This window comes from Marmota flaviventris, chromosome 3 (genome assembly GCF_047511675.1).
Source record: "Marmota flaviventris isolate mMarFla1 chromosome 3, mMarFla1.hap1, whole genome shotgun sequence".
NCBI classification, from domain to species: Eukaryota; Metazoa; Chordata; class Mammalia; order Rodentia; family Sciuridae; genus Marmota; species Marmota flaviventris.
In genome coordinates this window covers 83,665,226-83,685,224 of record NC_092500.1, presented here as the reverse complement: position 1 = coordinate 83,685,224, position 19,999 = coordinate 83,665,226, and the positions used below count along the sequence as shown (strand labels likewise).

The following is a 19,999-nucleotide window of genomic DNA, read 5'->3' as shown; positions in this document are numbered from 1 at the left end:
AACTCACTGGAGAGAGGATTTATGGTAGGCTTACTTTTGGTCTCCTTTCTGAGAGTAAAAGCCACCTGAAGAGGGAAATTTTGACGGCTGTATTTTTCTAGAAGTTTCTGCTTTTAGTCAGATAAAGGAAGTCCCAAGAAAGCTGCTTTTTGTATGTGTTGAATCCCAGATGTCTTTAGCTTAAAATAGTCATTATGCCAACTTTGAGATTCTGAGAGCATCCCTATGGGAGTATTAAACTTCTATTTTTTTTTCTTTATGGATAAAATAATACCATTTTTTTTGTTCTTCTTGTACTCAGAGCCCTCTGATGGTTTCTCATCCCCCTCACCAGGAAATCACAAAGTCTTTAAAATGACACAGAAGTCCATTATTGTCCCTGATCCTCGGTTTCCTCTGATCCTGCTTCTGCCGCTCTTCACCTTGTATACTTTGCTGTGTCCAGAGTTGCCTGCTTTCTGTTACTCTTGTTCTCCAAACACAACTCTGCCCCAGGGACTTTGCACCTGCTATCTTCTCTGCTTGGAATGCTTTCCACCAGAGAGCTGCATAGCTTACTCCTTTATTGCACAGTGTTCTCTGACTAGCTTATGAACATTACAGTCCTCTATCCTAAGCTTTCTTTTTCCTTATTCAACTTTATTGTCTCCGTGATATTATCACTGTCTCTTATATTTTGTTTATTTGGTGTTTCTAGGCAGGGACTTTGTTTTGTTTACTGCTCTGTCCCCAGCAACTAGACAATGGACTGGCTCATTAGGAGGTGCTTCATAAATATTTGTTGAATGAAATAAATAAATGAAAATGGTTGTGTGAAGCATACATATATGCACATACCTGTGCACACATGTATGCAGACTGTTATACAGTATTTTGTAGCCTGCTGAGCATTATGTCAGGACTAGTATTATATTGGGTGGGTCTTCTGAAATTTTTTAAATTAAGACTTTTGATTTTGTATATTGTCTGTCCTATCCCTAACTCCTTGGTAAAAATTACTGCAGTTTCATTGAACCTACGTAATTAGCTTACCTCAATTTGTTCTACAAATGTTGGTTGGCTTTGGTTTATCTTTTTCTTCGTCTTTAATTTTCAGCAGTAAATTAGCAGTTAATCCAGTAATGCCCTACCTAACCTTATATATCAGTATTGCTTATTCCCATCCCTGCTAAGTCACTCTTTAATAAAGTCATAATGGTGCCATGCTTCCAGAAGTATCAAAGGGAATGAGCCTTCTAGACTGCTAAAACTGGGTTTAATTCTGATTGTCCCACTTCTAGCTCTTGTTCTCTTGGGCAAGTTAATTAACTTCTGAGCCATGGTTATTGATTAAAAGGATGGTTATGATAATACTTAGATAGCAAAGTAATTTGCAGGTTTGATTGAAGTAACTCTTATAAAAGCAGTGAGAGTTCATGACTGCTCTGAAAAACAACTGCCTGGGTGAGGCACAGTGGCACACACCCGTAATCCCAGCTTCTTAGCAGGTTGAGGAAGGAGGATCGTGAGTTCAAGTCCAGCCTTGGCCACTTAGTGAGATCCTGTCTCAAATTTAAAAAAGGGACGGGGGAAGGCTGGGAATGTAGCTTAGAGATAAAATACTCCTGGGGTCAGTTCCCCAGTCTCAAACAAAACAACAAAAACAGACCTATTAAAGTTGATTGGAATGCTTGGGCCCATTTTTTTTTCACCTCAGAATATATAAACATATGATAGATGCTTTGGTTTGCCTCCCTAGAGTCCACATGATGCAGTCTTGGTCCCCAGAGTAGTGGTATTGGGAGGCGGTGGAACTTTTAAGAGATGGGGCTTGGTGGGAAGTCCTTAGGTCATTGGGGGTATGATCTTAAGCAGGATAAAGGTATTTTTGGTGATATCCTTGAGTTCTGGCAATAGGGTTGTCATAAAAGAATGAGCTTGGGTCCACTGATTCTCTACTTTCTGGCTTGAGATGTCATCTTTCTTCCCTTTCCTGCCTTTCTGTTTGTCATGGGTCCTCCAAAACTATGAACTAAATAAATATCTTTACTTCGTAAGTATCTAGTGTCAGATAATTCATTATAGTTATGAAATGTTGAATAACACAGGCATAATTCTAAAGATGTCCCTCCAGGCCTCCTGTATTCTGGTTGTCCAGTGAAAGACTGGTCTGGATACTGCTGTGGAGTTTCTTTGCAGATGAAACTAAGGTTACTAATCAGCTAGGTGACTTTCACATGGTTGATTTTATCCCTGTAGGATTATTGATTTCTGTTAGCTTTGCTGGTTTAACTTAATTTTTGAAACTCTTATCTACCAAAGCAATATGTGCTCATTGTAATGTTGAAATAATATCTTAATATTAAGAAATAGAAATCTTTTTCTCCTCTTTGCTTCTTTCCCATTTCCATTCTGTAATTATAAGTTAAACATTGTTTGCATATTCTCCTAGACATACAGTGTTCATGTACACAAGTGTATCACATGTGTATCTGGATATTTCTGTTTACAAAGATGCTGTCATTCAGTTACTTTGTTTAATAGCTTCCTTTCCCCATGATGTGCCATGAGACACCTTTCTGTATCTGTATGTATAGCTCTCTTAGGTTTTTGGGGTTTTTTTTTTTGGTACCTGAGATTTATTTATTTATTCATTCATTCATTCTAATTTGTTATATATGAGAGGCTGAATGTGATACAGTTCATGTTACACATATAGAGCACAATTTTTCGTATCTCTGGATGTATACAAAGTATATTCATCCTGTTCTGTCTTCATACGTGTACTTAGGGTAATGATGTCCATCTCATTCCACCATCTTTCCTACCCCTATTCCCCCTCTCTTCCCCTCTCACCTTTTGTCCTATCTAGAGTTCATTTAATCCTCCCTTGCTCCCCCTCCCAACCCCACTGTGGGTACTGGCGATTTAACTCACGGGAACTGAGTTAAATCTGAGCCACTGAGCCACACCTCCAGCCCTATTTTATATTTTATTTAGAGATAGGGTCTCACTGAATTGCTTAGCACCTCACTTTTGCTGAAGCTGGCTTTGATCTGGGGAGGCTGCTTCAGGTGTGTTTCATAACATCCCATCAGATGGATAAACTGTATTTATTTACTTACATTTAGGTGGTTTCCAGTTTGTCATTATTTCTTAAATGTTGCAGTGAGCATCGAGGTAGTAGACCACTTATGTAGAGTCCTATAAGCAGTGTTAGTAGTGAATAAAGCCTGTGTATTTAAAGTGTTACTAAATGCTGCTATACTGTCTGCCCACTAATAAAGTGTACCAATTTGTACTTCCACCCATGATTTGATATGCTCCGGAAAAAAGTCCAAGTTCTCCTTTCTGTATAGGATGATGGGACATAATGGATTAACAGTAGAATTGATTCCATTGTGAGGAACTGGTGTCTGGGAAATTAGGAACATGAAGGATACTTAATGCATCTACAAAGGACCTGTTGTAAAAATTATTTATTCAGAGAAGAAAGAAACAGTGACTCCTAGACTTCTTGTTTGCCCAGCCTTCTATGAATATCGTGTGTATTACAGGCTACATATCTCTATCTAAAAGGCTTGGGACCAGAAGTGGTTCTGGCGGGTTTTTTTCAGATTATGAAAAATTTTGCATGGATTGACTATCCCTAACCTGAAACTTTTGGTGGGGAGCATTTGGGATTTTGGATTTTCCATTTAGGGCTGTTCAATCAATATCACTCTTTTTAGTACTTGAAGCAAAGGGTCTCATTTTAATGTACAATTCTTAAGATTTAAAAATTTTGTTTAATTTAAAAATTAAAATTGTTATATACAACTGACGGCACCCCATAGTTTACATCAGTCCCCACCTATTGCCTTATTCATTTTGGTAATTCTAATGGTCCCAGTTGACATTTGAATTTGTGACCCCTGACTTAGATCTTTTCAATAAAAAAGGAGATGACATAATCCTTAGTAATTAGGGACTGTAGCTTGGAACTTGAAAATTGTGAAAAAATATATTGCAATATCCATTGAAAAAATTGGGTTAGAAAGTCAATAAGAGATGAAAATTAAAAAAAATCAAAGGACAATTGTCAGTTGGGCATAACTTTACAGAGTTCTTCTCTGCATTTAATGTCATTTTGTGTGTATGTTTTTAAGACATCAAGGAACTTTCAGAGTATGTTGATCCCAAAGGTTCAGGTACTAGACAGGCCAATCCTAAACATTGGATACCTTTCCATTTTATGTGCATTTGATATGTGAGACTTTGAGAACTTTATAACTTTGAACTTTGGATCTTCTTTCTTCAAAACTTGAGATAATGTATACAGTCCTGTGCATAGATATTTGTGTGTGTGTGTGTGTGTGTGTGTGTGTATGAGTGGGCTTTCAGTCTCCGGAATTGTATTTAAGAATATTTGAAGTCAAGTGTGTAGTTTAAAAATAGTCTCCTTAAGCATTCATTTGGGAGGCAGGGTGTAGCTCAGTGGTGGAGCACATGCTTAACATGGGAGAGGCCCTGAGTTCACCCTATCCAATCCAAATGAAACAACACTCACTTGGTTCATTTCACAAAAATATAGTTCTTTGAACTTACTTCATTATATCAAGTCTGGTCTTATTTTCACCACTAGATTTTTATTTTTATTTTTTTAAGAAAATCTATAGATGATTTCTAGAAGTTAAATAGTAGAGAGATGAAGGTACACTACAGAGACATTTTTGCATGACTTTTGCCTTTTATGCTAATTATACTTTCACTTTCCTTCATAGGTCTCCCAATTCATCTTAGCTTTTTTTTTTTTTTTAAATTTTTAATATTTATTTTTCAGTTTTCGGCGGACACAACATCTTTGTTTGTATGTGGTGCTGAGGATCGAACCCAGGCCGCACGCATGCCAGGCGAGCGCGCTACCACTTGAGCCACATCCCCAGCCCTCATCTTAGCTTTTGATGTGTCTATCATCTAATTTTTTATACAGATAATATTTTCAAGTTCTGGCCAGAAAAATTCCAGGAAGAATCTTTTTATCTTGCCTTCCAGATCCCTCCCTCCCTTCTCTTGATCTGTTCTTTGCTCTCATGAGGTTTTGTCATCTTTTTTCCAGGCCACTATCCCCTTTATCAAGGCCAGACACTGGCCAGTGTCCTCACTGATGTTCTCACTAGCACCCTAGATGACAACCTCAGAACACCTAGACGACAAACCCGGAACAAACCACCGCCCCCAGTCTTGTGCCACAATGCTTTGTGATCTCTGTTTGCAGGCTGTAGGGCTCTGCCAAGTCAAGTGAGTAATCACTGCTGTTTCAGCTGCCCTTTGATTCTTTTTTTTTTTTTTAATTTTCATCTCTTACTGACTTTCTAACCCAATTTTTTTCAATGGCTTTTGCAATATATTTTTTTCACAAATTTCAAGTTCCAATCTACAGTCCCTAATTACTCTCTAAGGATGATGTCATTTCCTTTTTTATTGAAAAGATCTAAGTCAGGGGTCACAAATTCAAATGTCAACTGGGACCATTAGAATTACCAAAATGAATGAGGCAATAGGTGGGGACTGATGTAAACTGCAGAGTGCTGGCTCTCTCTGGGGGCTGGGGCTGTGGGGGAGCAGCAGTGGTTGTTGTCCCATGGAATCTTGGGCCTAATGTTGTTCCATATTCTGTTTTCTCTAGAAAAATCAAATATCTAATTTGGTATATGAAATCTCAAATTGTTTGAGTCACACTTTTGGAAACACTGTGTAGACTACCAAAACAGACCTGACAGTTAGGCATCTTTATTTAAACCTCAACATATTTCTCTATTTTTATTTATCACTATTTCTTTGTCTTGTCTGTTGTCATCCTTCCTGTCTCAGATGTTTAAAGTCTTCTCTCCCCACCTTTTTCTGCTTAAAAACATTCAGGATGTCTTATTTACTACTGAAATAAGTACTACCTCTTCTTCAGTGCCCTTTCCTATGCCCCAGCATCCCATCTTTTCTCGTCTGGCTGATTGTATTTATTAGACAGGGTGTTCATTTGTTGCCTGTACCTGTTCTTCTTCACTCCTACCCCTGCAATCTGCTTTGGTCTTTATAACTTCTCTGAAGCTCTTGCTTTCTTCAGATTCTGTCATAGCACCAACTAGAATTTTCCTCTGAACACTGCTTTGCCACCTGCTTTCGGTAGCTCGCTGTGCTATACCTCAAACACTGTACTTCTTAAAGACTTTCTCAATGGCCTTCTTCCTGTGTTTGTGTTGATTTTGATGTCCCCCTGTGGCATTCTGCTAGAACTTCAAACTCCGCCTGTTGAGGTGGAATTCATTCTGTACCTTTCTCCCGATCCCCTCTTCTCCAGCTGATTTTATTTCTGTTAGCTGCCCCATTTTCCTCCTCCCTGCCTCAGAAATTTAGGTTTCAAACTCTGGATCCATCCTTGAATTTTCTTTATCTCTTCCATTTCAGTCATGGAGCGACTGTGTTTCCTTCAAAACACAGCTGGTATCCATATCTTCCTTCCTAGGCCTTTGTCTTCTAAATAATACAGGTGGTCTCTGATTCTCCCTACTTTCTGCAAAATCAAACTCTCCTTAGTTGATTAAGGGCTCTGAATACATAAGGGCTCTGAATACTCAGCAGTCTAGGCCCCCCCTTGTTACCACCTTTTATCAAGTGTCTTCAAGGTCTAGCCAGGTGAAGTCTTCTAGTCTCTGTCTCACTCCCCCCATCCCATTAGCCAAGTGGATCCACTGCCATCTCCTGAACATGCTTTGCTTTGGCCCTTCTGTTTCTGATTCCTTTGCCTGGAATTCTCTTCTTCTTTCAGCTCTTCCTTTAGCCTGATGAAATTCTACACATTGTTCAGATTTTCTTCATATCCACCATTCTTTCTTAAATACCTCCCATAACTACCCTTAACTTTAAGTCATTTCCCCTGTTTGTCTAGCATTTCACCTGGCCATTTTATGTGACACCTACCATGTTGTTATTCTTCCTGTCTCAGATGTTTCATGTTATTAATAATTAAAACAGAAGACCATTGAATTTCCTCCCCTTCCCCCCTAAATTCAACAGATTAGAATTGATGAAGTTTTTTGTGCTACATGTCACATTATATTGCAGATCATTAATAAGCCTCTTTTAGCTGGGCATGGTGGCAGACGCCTGTAACCCCAGTGGCTCTGGAGGTTGAAGCAGGAGGATTGCAAGTTCAAGGACAGCCTCAGCAACTTATCGAGGCCCTAAGCAACTTAGCAAGACCCTGTCTCTAAATAAAATATAAAAAAGGGCTGGGGATGTGGGCTCAGTGGTAAAGTGCCTCTGGGTTAAATCTCCAGGAGCCCTCTCCCAAAATAAAAAGATAAAAATAAACAAATCTCTTTTATCTCCTATTGGACAATAAACTCCCCTCCCCCACCAAAGATGCTGTGCCTTATTATTAATTTTATATCCCTGTAGCATGTAGCCCAGTGGTAGGTACAAAATACATATTTTATTTTTTAAATATTTATTTTTTAGTTGTAGTTGGACACAATATCTTTATTTTTTAAATTTATGTGGTGCTGAGGATCAAACCCAGGACCTCACATATGCTAGGCGAGTGCTCTACCGCTGAGCCACAATCCCAGCCCCTACATATTTTATTTTTTTATATTTATTTTTTAGTTGTAGTTGGACACAGTACCTTTATTTTATTTATTTATTTTTATGTGGTTTTGAAGATCGAACCCAGAGCCTTGCACGTGCTAGGTGAGCGCTCTACCGCTGAGCCACAACCTCAGCCCCAAAACACATATTTTAAATGAGAACTTTTCACGTTATTAATAATTAAAACAGAAGACCATTGAATTTCCTGCCTGTCCCTCCCGCTAAATTCAGCAGATTAGAATTCATGAAGTTTTTTTGTGCTAAATGCCAGACTTGGCACATAATATAAGCAGTTAGTCAAAGAAAGTACATCTTTATCTCTTGTGTAAATGCTTCTTATATAGTTAAGATTAGCTCTGTGATAGTATTTAAGGATAGCTGATTTTGCCAACTGTTTGCAAACTATGTAAAATATACGATTACATAGCAGGAGTAAGTTGTGTTCAGAAGTACCATTATGAACAGAGATTGAATTTATGATACAAAAAATTTAATGTTCAATTTAGAAAAATTTTGGCTCTGAGCTAGGCATGGTGGTGTATGTCTGTAATTCCTGCAATATGGGAGGCTGAGGCAAGAGGATCTTAAGTTAGAGTTGTTCCTGGTGAAAGTACCTCAACTTATTGAGTCTGTGTCTCAAAATAAATAAAACGGGCTGTAGAAGTAGCTCAGTGGTAAAGTGCCCCTAGGTTCAATCCCCAGTACTTTACAAAAATAAATAAGCAAATAAATAAATTTTTTGGTTCTGTTTTTTTCTCTCAATAACAGTTTTTTTAAAATTTTTAGTTGTAGATGGACACAATAACTTTATTTATTTATTTTTATGTGGTACTGAGGATTTAACCCAGTGCCTCACACATGCTAGGCAAGTGCTTTACCACTGAGCCACAACCCCAGCTCAATAACAGTTTCAATTAGAGTAATTATTCTTAAAAATTTATTTCTGCTGGAAATTCATATGCAGTAGAATGAGGTTGAACCCCTATCTCTTACCCTGCACAACATTCAGCTTAAAGTGGATCAAGGACCTAGGCATTAGACCAGAGAGGCCCAGCTTTCTACCTTGTCAGCTTAGGAACTGACTTCCTCAATAAGACTCCTAAAGCGCAAGAAGTAAAATCAAGAATCAATAAATGGATGCTATCAAACTAAAAAGCTTCTTCACAGCAAAGGAAACAATCAAGAATGCGAATGGAGAGCCTACAGAATGGGAGAAAATTTTTACCACCTGCAGAGCATGAATCTCCAGGATATACGAAGAACTCAAAAAACTTAACATCAGAAAAATGAATAACCCAATCAGTAAATGGGCAAAGGAACTGAACAGGCACTTCACTGAAGAAGATATACAATCAGTCAATGAATATATGAAAAAATGTTCAACAACTCTAGCAATTAGAGAAATGGAAATTAAAACTACATCCATCCCCAGTCAGAATGGCGATTATCAAAAATACAAGTAAAAATAAATGTTGGTGGTGATGTGGGGAAAAAGGTTCACTCATACATTGCTGGTGGGATTGCAAATAGTGCAGCCACTCTGTAAAGCAGTGTGGAGATTCCTTAAAAAGCTTGGAATGGAACTACATTTGACTCAGTTATCTTACTTCTCAATTTATACCTGAAAGACTTAAATCAGCATACTACAGTGATGCAGACACATCAATGTTTATAGCAGCTCAATTTACAATAGTCAAACCATGGAACCAACCTAGGTACCCTACAACAGGTGAATGGAAAAAGACAATGTGTTATATATACACAATGGAATATTACTCAGCCATAAAGAAGAATGAAATTGTGGCATTTGCTGATAAGTGGATGGAACTGGAGGCTGTCATGCTAAGTGAAATAAGACTGCCCCCAAAAACCAAAGTGTGAATGTTCTCTCTGATATGTGGATGCTAATCCACAACAAGGGAGGGGAAGATTAAAAGTTCATTGGATTAGATAAAGGGGAATGAAGGGAAGGGAGAAAGGATGGAAATAGGAATGACAGTAGAATGAATCGGGCATAATTTTCCTATGTACATATATATGAATATATGACAGTGTAATTCCACATCATGTACAACCACAGGATGGGATACTAATTAGAAGTTATACTCCATGTATGTATAATATGTCAAAATATATTCTACACTCTACTATCATGTATATCTAAAAAGAACCAAAAAAAAAAAAAAAGTCATTCTATGCTTAGGAGTAGCAACAATCTTAAGAGGAGTAACAGGGAATATAATCTCTGAATAAAATACAAAATATGGCTGGGGTTGTGGCTCAGTAGCTGAGTGCTCCTGAGTTAAAATCCCCAGTATGCCCTCCCCATTAATATATTAATATATATGTATATATTAATCTGTTTCCATTTTGTGGAAGTGGAAAATTTGGTTTATTTAGATATTTAGATACTTATTTTTAAGCTGTTCATTATTCAAAAGTTAATGTATTAATATAGTTGTCCCTCAGTATCTGAGGGGAATTGGTTCCAGGAACCCCAGAGAATACCAAAATCTTTGATGCCCAAGTCCCTTATATAAAGTTGTAAAGTAGTTGCCTATAACCCGTGTGTGTCCTCCTGTATTCTTTAAGCCATCTTTAGTTATAAAGCCTAGTATAATGTAAATGCTAAGTAAATGATTCTTGTACTGGATCATTTGGAGAAAAGGACAAGAGAAACAATCGGTATGTGTTCAGTATAGATATAACCATTGTAGGTCTGACTATGGAGCACATGTCAGCAATAAGGCAAAGTTTTTCTTTTTAATATTTTCAGTCCAAGGTTGGTTGAATCCATGGATGTGGATTCCACAGATATGGAGGGCTGAATGAATATAAAGGTTCAAATGGGAGAAATACTGTGTTAGCTACTTGCTCATTTTTACCAACCAACTACAGCAGGTTTGTTTGGTAATCAGCCAGTAAATTGTAGTCTAGTGTAGTACTCAGAATGGTTGACGGTAGACTTTCTAGAGTTAAACTGCCTAGGTCAGAATCCTGTTTTGGGATTTACTAGATTGGGCAATTTGCTTCATCTCTCTTTCTACTCCTTAGTTTTATGTCTGTGAAATGAGGTAATAATAATAATGTTTCCCTTAGGTAGTGTTGCCTATTGCTTAAAGGATACACCCCTAAGCACAGTGCCTGACCCCACAGTGGTAGCTGCTTTCTTCTTTAATGTCCAGCAATTCTTAAAAAAAAAAAAAAAAAAAAAAAAAAAGGCAATATGACACCTTTTCATATATTTACTAGGGCTTTAAAAAACTAATACTTTGTGGCATAGCACTTGCCTAACATGCACAGGGCCCCGGGTTTGGTCCCCAGCCCTGCAGGGGAGGAGATGGGAAGCTAAAACTTTGATTTTGTAAATTTTAATACTGGTTAGAAAATTTTGTGTTTTGTGGATATGAGATTATTTGGGAAATATTTTCAAACTGCATACTTTTCCTTCAGAGTACTTCCTCTCTAGGACAATGTCATCTTTACTTTAGAGGGACAAAGGGTACCATTTGGGTTGTACAATGTGATCAAGTAGAGATATTGGTTTTGCCAATTTCTTGTGTTCACTGTGCGTACATTGTTGATGTTATCACTGTTGTGGTTCCTTGAAACCACACGACCATTTTGTAGGAGTGAGGTTGGATGAATTGTAACAATAACGTAGTCCATTTGTCCATATACCAGGGCAGGTGTCAATAGTAACACTTGTAGTTCACTGAAGGAGACCAGGAAGGTTGCGCCTTCTACTCTTCCTTCAGTGGACCTCCTACTCTTCCTTCAGAGACTCTTGCTGTGTCTAAATGGCATCTGGATTGAGAAGAGGGTGCCAGTGGCAGTCCATGCACAAAATATCAGTAAGTTGTGATTTTTTTTTTGTTTCCTTTAAAAAGAAGAAATAGAACTCTGTTACCTTCCATGCAAAAGAAATAGCATGGTTTATCATGTTCACTCAACTCACTAGTGAAGACACCATGTGAGTCCATCCTGTGCTTTGTACCCACAGTTCCTCAGCCTAGCAGTCTCCCCACCTCATTCCCCTCATGCTCCCGTCACCTTACTATTCCTGTGCACAGTTTACACAGTGACAAATTGGATTCTGTTGTTTTCATTTAGGTTTTATTAGCATTATAACCTTATTGGTTTTCTAATTTTATTATGTTGACATTGTAGAATTAACTTTTGCTATCCTCTAATAATGGGTACTCAGATAGATAGTTCTAATTATTCTTTAGAATTCTGTAATAAATAGCTTTTGTGTACTTACAAAAAAAAAAACTTTTGCAAATTAGTTCCTGAAGACAAATTTGTTATAATGGAATTATTAACTCTTACTACATGGTACATTGCTTTCCTAAAGGGTTCACATTTAATATGGTGTCTCTAGTAAAAACAGCAGCTTCACTACAACATTTCCACCAGTGAGTGTTAGGATATTTTTGTGTGTGTGTGCATTTTAGTATATATAAAGTGGTAACTCATGGTCGTTTAATATGCATTTTTGCTTACCACAGCAAATGAAACATTCCCTGTTTTTATTTATATATTTTTTCTCCTATAAGACTGAGATTTAGGTTTTTTAGTAGACATTTAAGTAAAGTTGCATTTTATATAGCAAGAACTTCCTTTGTCCAACATGGAATTCTGTTAGCTTCTCTAATAAAATAAAGTTCTGGGGACTTTTATTAATACATAGGATTTTAACAGAAGGTAGTTAGCTGGGTAGGACCTGTTTTAGGCAGAAAACCTCCAGTTTTGGACATTACTCTGAGACACTTCTGCATTGTAAAATGATACATTGTTTTGAATACCACACTCTAAGCCTTTATGTGTAGCCATTCCTTATGATTCGATAGCTTAATTCTCAGGAAATAAGTCAATGAGCCTGCCAGTCCATTTCTTTTTAAACACATAGGATGTAGAGATGATGATTACAGTCTGATAGCAAAAATACATGTGCTCCTTGTGGGGCAGATTAAGGGGCAAAGCCCTTACTGTCTTGCTGGCTCAAGTTCCTGATGGGATAGAGTTCCTAATGGGCAGCCCACTTTCCAGACCTGTGACCACCTCACTGGGGTGTGCTGCTTGTGGAAGTTCCACTGGCAGGACAAAGTATTCTGTGCCAATGGGCTGAAGTCATTGTTTTTATTCAAGTACTCACTATTTTAGATTCATATTAGTTCAGAATGCCCATTCAGAATGCTCATGGGACCAGAGCAGTTTCATTTTATATATTTTTAATGATATTTGAAATAACACATAAGCTAATGATTTAGAAGTACTTGATTCTATAAGATTTCTTGGGCAGGGGTAGCAGCATTTGGGGGATAGTCCAATCATTTCTCCTATATTTTCAAGAGCAATAGAATGCATTTCAGGCCATTTATGGAATTTTTTTTTCTCAAGAAATGGTAACTATGACAGCAGTCTCTGATTTTGTTTTGGTTTGTTTTTTGGCCATAAAAGTAATTTAAAAAAAAATTAAATTTATTTGTTCTAATCAGTTATACATTATGACAGCAGAATGCCCTTTGATTCATTGTACACAAATGGGAACAGTTTTTCACTTCTCTGGTTGTACATGAAGCAGGATCCCACCATTCATGCCATCATACATGTACCTAGGGTAATGATGTGTGTCTCATTCCACCATCTTTTCTGTCTCCATACCTCTTCCGCGCCCCCCTTTGCCCAATCCAAAGTTCCTCCATTCATTCTATGCCCCTCCCCATTATGGATTATCAGAGAAAACATTTGACCTTTGGTTTTTTGGGATTGGTTTACTTTACTTAGCCAGATATTCTCTAACTCCATCCATTTACCTGCAAATGCCATAATTTTATTCTCTTTTATTACTGCATAATATTCCATTGTGTGTATACACCACAGTTTCTTTATCCATTCATATATTGAAGGGCATCTAGGTTGGTTCCACAGTTTGGCTATTATGAATTGTATTGCTATAAACATTAATGTGACTGTGTTGCAGTTTTTAAGTCTATACTGTGTTGGGTATAGACCGAGGAGTGGGATAGCTGGGTCAAATGGTGGTTCCATTCCAAGTTTTTAAAGGAATCTCCATACTACTTTCTAGATTGGTTGTACCAATTTGCAGTCCCACCAGCAATGTATGAGTGTGTCTTTTCCCCTGCATCCTTGCTAACACTTATTGTTGCTTGTATTCTTGAGCTGTCATTCTGACTGGAGAGAGATGAAATCTTAGAGTAGTTTTGATCTGTATTTCTCTGATTGCTGGAGATGATGAACATTTTTTCATATATTTGATGATTGATTGTATATCATCTTCTGAGAAGTATCGGTTCATTTCCTTAGCCCATTTATTGATTGGGTTGTTTGTGTTTTTTTGGTGTTAAGTTTTTTGAGTTCTTTATGTATATTGGAGATTAGTGCTCTATCTGATGTGCATGTGGTAAAAATTTGCTCCCATACTATAGGCTCTCTCTTCACTTGAGTGATTGTTTCTTTTGCTGAGAAGAAGCTTTTGAGTTTGAATCCATCCCGTTTATTGATTCTTAATTTTGTTTCTTGTGCTTTAGGAGTCTTGTTAAGGAAGTCAGGGCCTAATCTGACATGATGAAGATTTGGGTCTACTTTTTCTTCTATTAGGTACAGGGTCTCTGGTCTAATTCCTAGGTCCTTGATTCATGTTGAGTTGAGCTTTGTGCATGGAGAGATTCTGGGGTTTAACTTCATTTTGCTACATATGGGAAATCTCTGATTTTTACCCAACTACACTAATGCTCCAAATATGCAAATAATAAAAGCATCTACACTGAAGTTCTTGCCCCAATCTTAATTGAAATCTGCATAAGTATATTGTTATGTAATTTTTAAAAAATACATGGCAGCAGAATGCATTACAATTATTATTACACATATAGAACAAATTTTTCATACCTCTGTTTGTATATAAAGTGTGTTCACATCAGTTCATGTCTTCATGCATGGATAATGATGTTTATCACATTCTACCATCCTTGTTAATCCCCTGCCCCCTCCTTTTCCCTCCCACCCCTCTTCCCTATCTAGAATTCATCTATTCCTCCCATGCTCTCCCTCCCCACTCTCTCCCTCCCCACCCCACTATGAGTCAGCCTCCTTATATCAGAGAAAACATTCTGCATTTTTTTGGCGGGGGGGTGGGGATTGGCTAACTTCACTTAGCATTATCCTCTCCAACGCCATCCATTTAGCTGCACATGCCATGATTTTATTCTCTCTTATTGCTCAGTAAAATTCCATTGTGTATAAATGCCACGCTTTTTTTTTTTATCCATTCATCCACTGAAGGGCATCTAGGTTGGCTCCACAGTTTAGCTATTATGAATTCTGCTGCTATAAACATTGATATGGCTGTGTCCCTGTAGTATGCCGTTTTTAAGTCCTTTGGGTATAGTCCTAGGAGAGGGATAGCTGGGTGGTTCCATTCCCAGATTTCCAAGGAATCTCCATACTGCTTTCCATATTGGCTGCACCAATTTGCAGTCCCACCAGCAATGTATTAGTGTACCTTTTCCCCCACATCCTCTCCAACACTTATTGTTGTTTGTCTTCATAATAGCTGCCATTCTGACTGGAGTAAGATGGTATCTTTGGGTAGTTTTGATTTGCATTTCTCTGATTGCTAGAGATGATGAGCATTTTTTCAAATATTTGTTGATTGATTGTATATCCTCTTCTGAGAAGTGTCTGTTCATGTCCTTGGCCCATTTATTGATTGGGTTATTCATGCTTTTGGTGTTTAGCTTTTTGAGTTCTTTATATACCCTAGAGATTAGTGCTCTATCTGATGTGTGGGGGGGTAAAATTTTGCTCCCAAGATGTAGGCTGTCGGGCTGGGGATGTGGCTCAAGCAGTAGCACGCTCGCCTGGCATGCGAGGGGCACTGGGTTCGATCCTCAGCATCACATCAAATAAAATAAAGATTGTGTCCATCGAAACTAAAAAAATAAATATTTAAATAAATTCTCTCTCTCTCTCTTAAAAAAAAAAGATGTAGGCTGTCGAAGAGTATTGATAGTAGTTCTTCTTTAAACGTCTTGTAGAACTTGGCTGTGTAACCGTCCGATCCTGGGCTTTTCTTGGTTGGTAGGCTTCTGATGGCATCTTCTATTTCATCACTTGATTTTGGTTTGTTTAAATTGTATATATCTTCCTGATTCAATCTTGGCAAGTCATATGCTATTTTATTGAAGTATAAGTTTTCAAAATAATTTCTAATTATCCTCTGTATTTATGTAGTATTTGTTGTGATATTACCTTTTTCATCTTGTGTGCTGGTAATTTGAGTTCTCTCTCCTTCTCTTCATTAATGTAGCTAAGAATCTGTTAATTTTATTTATTTTTTCAAAGAACCAACTTTTTGTTTTGCCAATTTTTTCAATTGGTTCTTTTGTTTTGATTTCATTGAATTCATCTCTAATTTTAATTATTTCTTTCCTTCTACTGCTTTTGATGCTGATTTGTTCTTTTTCTAGGGCTTTCAGATGTAAAGTGAGGTCATTTATTTGTTGACTTTTTCTTCTTTTAAGGAACGAACTCCATGCAATGAACTTTCCTCTTAGAACTGCTTTCTTAGTGTCCCAGAGATTTTGATATGTTGTGTCTATGTTCACATTTATTTCTAAGAATTTTTTAATCTCCTCTTTGATGTCTATTGTTTATTCAGTAGGATATTGTTCAGTCTCCAGGTGTTAGAGTAATTTTTATTTTTTATTTTGTCATTTATTTCCAATTTCATTACATTATCTGATAAAATACATGGTAGTATCTCTACTTTTTTGTATTTGTTAAGAGTTGCTTTGTGGCATAGTATATGGTCTATTTTAGAGAAGGATCCATGTGCTGCTGAGAAGAAAGTGTATCTGCTTGATGCAGGTTGAAATATTCTATATATGTCAGTTAAGTCTAAGTTATTGATTGTATTATTGAGTTCTATAGATTCTTTATTCAACTTTTGTTTGGAAGATCTATCCAGTGGTGGGAGAGGTGTGTTAAAGTCTCTCAGGATTATTGTGTTGTGATCAATTGGACTCTTGTATTTGAGAAGAATTTGTTTGATGAACATAGCTGCACCATTGTTTGGGGAATATATATTTATGATATGTCTTGTTGGTGTATGGTTCCCTTGAGCAGTATGTAATGTCCATCTTTATCCCTTTTGATTAACTTTGGCTTGAAGTCTACTTTATTTGATATGAGGATGGAAACCCCTGCTTGCTTCCGCAATCTATGTGAGTGGTATGATTTTTCCCAACCCTTCACCTTCAGTCTGTGGATGTCTTTTCCTATGAGATGAGTCTCTTGAAGGTAGCATATTGTTGGGTCTTTTTTTTTTTTTTTAATCCAATCTGCTATTCTGTGTCTTTTGATTGGTGAGTTTAAGCCATAAATATTCAGGGTTATTATTGAGACATGGTTTGTATTCCCAGCCATGTTTATTTTTGTTATTTAACTTGACTTGATTTTCTTCATTGATTAGTTTTTCCTTTAGGGTACTACCTCCCTCTGCTAATTTTCATTGTTGTTTTTTCTGTCCTCTTCATGGAATATTTTTCCAAGGATGTTTTGTAGTGCTGGTTTTCTAACTATAAATTCTTTGAACTTTTGTTTATTGTGGAAGGTTTTTATTTCATCTTCAAATCTAAAGCTTAATTTTGTTGGATTCAAGATTCTCAGTTGGCACCCATTTTCTTTCAGAGCTTGATATATGTTGTCCCAGGATCTTCTAGCTTTCAGGGTCTGTGTTGAAAAATCTGCTGTTATCCTGATTGGTTTTTCTTTATATGTAATCTGATTCCTTTCTCTTATGGGTTTTAAAATTCTCTCCTTATTCTGTATGTTGGGCATTTTCAGTATAATGTGCCTTGATGTGGATCTGTTGTGATTTTGTACACTTGGCGTCTTGTAGGCTTTTTGAATTTGGATTTCCAATTCATTCTTCATGTTTGGAAAGTTTTCTGATATTATTTCATTGAATAGATTGTTCATTCCTTTGGTTTGGACCTCTATGTCTTCCTCTATACCCAGTAACTCTTATTTGTTTTTGTTATGCTCTCCCACATTTCTTGAATGCTCTGCTCGTGGTTTCTTACCATTATTACTGTGTGTTCTATATTTTTTTCAAGATGATATATTTTGTCTTCATTGTCTGATGTCCTGTCTTCCAAGTGGTCTACTCTGTTAGTGATGCTTTCATTTGGGCTTTTAATTTGGTTTATTAATTTTTTCCAAGGATGTCTGTTTGGTTTTATTTTAGGACCTCTATCTTCCTGTTAAGGAGATCTTTTGCTTCCTGTATTTGTTTATGTAGCTCCTTGTTGAAGTGATCTTTCACTGCCTGTATTTGTTCTCTTATATCTTCCTTGAGTTCCCAGAACATTTTAACATTATTTTATACATTATTTAACATTATTTTATACATTATTAGGATAATGTATATCCTAATCTCCTTCTCTGTCATTCCTTCTGCTGTAGCTGCCAATGATTCTAGTGATGTGGTGTCTTCATTTGTTTGGGACACTTTCTTCCCTTTTCTTTTTTTTTTAATCATTATAACAAATCTTCAATTTATTTGAAGCAATTTTGTTTCAAAAACTTAAGTTACAGCAGTCACAGGAAAAATATCGAATAGTTAGAAACAATAAAAGAATGATCATGAGTGCTGCTTTTTGATTCGTTTTTAACACTGTCATGGCTTTATTCAAAAAACATAGTTGCACAAAAGTATTAACCTCAATGTTTACAGAAAGATTCTTTTTTTTTAAAAGAATTTTTTAATATTTATTTTTTAGTTTTTGGCAGATACAACATCTTTGTATGTGGTGCTGAGGATTGAACCCGGGCCGCATGCATGCCAGGCGAGCGCGCTACCGCTTGAGCCACATCCCCAGTCATACAGAGAGATTCTTAAAGAACTTAACGCACTATATACATACTGCAATACAAAGAGTATTAAAATAGGACCCCAAACTTCTACAAAATATAAAATCCCCTTATTTATTTGCATGAAAATACCACCCACAAAGCTAAATAAGTTCTTAAAAGTTATCTGGAGGTTCACTATGTGTTGTTTTCACACCAAAGAACTCTAATTTTGATTGCACAACAAGATGATTGATAAGAAAGTCAATATATAGATTTCATTTTAAAAATAAGTTTTTTATAAACTGTACATAGTATGTAATGAGAATTCTTAGAGACTAAAGCAGGGCATATCAATTGTTAAAAATTAGGAGAAAAAAATGTTAATCTTTTGTACTTTCTGATCCCCCTACTAAATTTATTCCAAGTGTTTTATTTCAGTCAGTTGTGCAACTGTTTTAGTTTCTCCACAAATAACCTTTAAAATGCCAAGTCATACATTTTAAACTAAAAAAAAAAAAAAAACAAGCAGTATCAGTACTACACTCAGTAATTTAAATGTGTCCCAGTAGAAGAATAGCTTCAATTAGTTTACTGACACTAACTTTTAAAACCTTACAAATATTCAAAACAAAGAAAAAATTTTAAGATAGTCAATATGAACAAAGCAGTTACCTTGAACATGGAGCCTCCATGACAAAAACAGAGATGTACTTGTGTACTCGTTATATTTTATTTAGTAACCATGTAAGTAAGCACACACTCATACTTATCCCAAATATTCTTCTATTTTAATGGACATTCACTTGAAAATAAGTCTTAATTTTAATATTTAATCCCAAATATTTTTCCAACTGCCTATAATATTCCAATTAAATGCTACATCTGGTAATGCTTTAAAACTATAGGAACAACTAAAGGTTCTAATCAGAAAAATTATAAATACTGTGCACGGTTTGTATCCAAATAATTTGGGGATGCCCACTTAAAAGTTGATTTAAATGTCTCATTAATTATCAACAGGCAATGAACATTGATGCTAATCCAAAAACCCTCCCCTGCTTCTTTACTTTCTTCATCCTACTTATATGGTCTTAGAGCTTGCTGCCTAAAATTGTATCAATAACAATATTTGTATCTCCGAAAATTCTCAATTTCTTCCACTCTGTTTAAAACCCAGAGAGATCTGAAAAGGTGGTTGAGGTATAAGACTAAAGGTTTTCTGGGTATCCAGAAGTTCCAAGCTTTCTTTTGGGATAGAGAGAGGGGAATCAATAAGAAGGGAAGGTGATCATAAAGAAATTGATGAGAAAATGTACACCTAAAACAAAACGAAATAAACATCCATTGGCATGTCATGATCTGCAGCCTAAAGCGAGGGCTCACCTGCGTGTCTTACTTAGTATAGGCAATTTTTCCTTCAAAAATAAAATCTTATCAATCACCAGAAAATCCATGAATTGTATTACCGACTAGAACCTCCCCCAAATCCACAAACTATATTGCTGAATAG

At 36.6% G+C, this 19,999-nt stretch overlaps 1 protein-coding gene across 13 annotated transcripts in view; it reads left to right on the top strand.

The window, feature by feature from the left end:
- Positions 1-19,999, top strand: part of LOC114091684 (liprin-beta-1) — a 222,584-nt gene that overhangs the window by 35,728 nt on the left and 166,857 nt on the right. Inside the window, exon 1 of one of the 13 annotated variants that reach the window (XM_071610027.1) lies at positions 11,424-11,459. The exons of the other annotated variants lie outside the window; for them this stretch is intronic. The gene's annotated coding sequence lies outside the window, so the exon portion shown is untranslated. Of the gene's footprint in view, positions 1-11,423; positions 11,460-19,999 lie in introns of those variants that run through there. 13 annotated transcript variants of the gene reach the window in all.